Source organism: Chrysochloris asiatica, unplaced genomic scaffold, assembly GCF_000296735.1.
Source record: "Chrysochloris asiatica unplaced genomic scaffold, ChrAsi1.0 scaffold04361, whole genome shotgun sequence".
Classification (NCBI taxonomy): Eukaryota; Metazoa; Chordata; class Mammalia; order Afrosoricida; family Chrysochloridae; genus Chrysochloris; species Chrysochloris asiatica.
The window spans coordinates 1-2125 of NW_006412879.1; the positions used below are offsets into that span (position 1 = coordinate 1).

At 41.5% G+C, this 2125-nt stretch overlaps 1 pseudogene; it reads right to left on the reverse strand.

Moving 5' to 3' along the window:
• Positions 1-8: 8 nt before the first annotated feature.
• On the reverse strand, positions 9-1036 carry LOC102817892 (annotated as a pseudogene).
• Between the last annotated feature and the right edge of the window lie 1089 nt (positions 1037-2125).

The window sequence follows — 2125 nt, forward strand, 5'->3', positions numbered from 1 at the left end:
CCTCCTTCAAAGATTGTCTGCACCAGTGGCCTTGCTGTGTACCTGTAGACACTTCATTCAAAGATGTCTCATCAAATGCAAAGTCAAAGCAGAATGCTTGGTTCTCCAGATATTTTGTTAAGTCCACTTTTAATTTAGGCTCGTGTACCAAGAGGAGACACCTGCTAGGAACTGAAATCACATCAATTTCTTTCTTGACCAATTCTTGTTTATTCAGCAGGCATTTTCTAACACAGACACATATCCTGTGCTCTTCAATAGGATCTGTCATATTAAGTGAAGTACATTCCAAATTAGCCCGAAATTCTATAATCATCTGGGCAAATTCCCAGTTTGGAAAACTGTTGTCATACTCCTGAGCTCGCTTTATTCTCATTTCAGAGTTCTGAGTCTTCTTCTCTTGTCACTTGTTCTTCATTTTTTCTACTTCCTTCACAATACATGATTTCCTCTGAACTGACTTTACCGAGTTTGCAGAAGTGCTGCCTCGGATGGAATGGACTTGTTCTTCCATCTCTTTGCTGACTATCTTCAATGGCATTTCAGCCACTACATGGCAGGAGGGCTGAGGGGGGCCAGTGGGAACTGAAAGCTGCTTGCATGTGTTTGCAGACACAGGCAACTCCACCCCCATATCATTTTCTTGAGTGGTGACCCGAAACTCTGCAAGCATGGACACGTGAGTGGAGTGGCCACGAAGAGCTTCTTTTGCAGCAGGAATTTTGGAGTTGATTGACCTGCGTTTTAGCTTCTGAACAGTTACATTCTCCTTCAGGGGCAGATTGTCCTCTGTGTGTAAGGGAAGACGCTGTAAGAGCTCTGGGTTTATTGCTGCCGCATTATCAAAATCAATCTCTTTGCTCTTCATGGCATCTCCTTCAATCCATTCAACTGAAACACAGGATTTCTCCTTGCTGACATTCCTTACATTGGCACTGTGAATTAGACCATTACTGCATTGGATCTTCATGGTGAGACCAGGGAGCAGTCAGTTCTGAAGCGTCGAGTCCACGGTCAGTCGCTGTACTGAGAAGCACTAAACGCCACAACTCTGCTAATGACACTAATTCTCTGCATTCATTTTTAAACTACGTTTTCTTAACGTGTAAGACTAACCTAGTGTGTAGGATGCACACTTGATAATAAAGATCATTTTAAAACAACCACTACAGGTGGTGTTTATGTGTATGGGTGAAACAAACACGGAAGGACCTTCGGGAAGGACTAGTACAGTTCCTCCCCTGAGAAATGGTTGCTGACAAATTATGGTGTTACACAAAACCTTGCCTTTATCCTAGTTACCGATCATTGTCGTTTCTTATCATTTTAGCTTTAGCAGGGCATTCATAGTATAACAATTCTAGGTTACATATTAGTTTTTCTGGGTTCCACATGTATTTCTTAGTTTACTACAAAATTTTTTTGTGTGGTAATATGTACAAGGGTAAGTCACAAAGTTATTGCTACTAGGCTTCCAGTTCCAGTTCATACCTTCATACATGCAGGGGTTTATTCCAAGCAAAACTTGTTTAAATATGTCTCTACAATCAGTGAATGGCTGCAGGCAAGTTCTTTCAGTAACACACTTGTCTTAGTCTTGTTAGGGTGCCTTCAAAAATTTTTTTAAAGAATGCTTTTTGTATCACAGGAAAAAAAATGATTTTGAAGTTAAGATTAATACCAAATGTTTCACAAAACTCAAGTGACCATCTTCCCAATCCATTGAAGCTTTGCAATAAGTTAACTGGAATGCCTGCCCCACGTAATTGGGTCAAGCGTTTTAAGAAAGGTCGGCAAGACTACCAGTCCTGACAAATGAAGAAACTGTAGCTGCAGTCAAGGAAGTGGTAGAACACCAGAGGATTTCCATCAATTCATTAGCTACTGATGTGGGGACCTCACATGGTTTGGCATTTTCAGTTGTAGGTGAACATCTTGCCCTCAGCAAGCTTTCCACTGCATGGAGCCCAGGAGTGTTGGGTGAGTATCACTTAGCTCACACATCTCACCATCAGCCTTTTCAGCAATATTGAAGCTAATAGAAGACAGTTTTATGGAACATGTTGTAACTGGGAAGGCTTTTGGATTCACCAATGTGATCCAGAGAGGAAGGTCCACTCAAAAG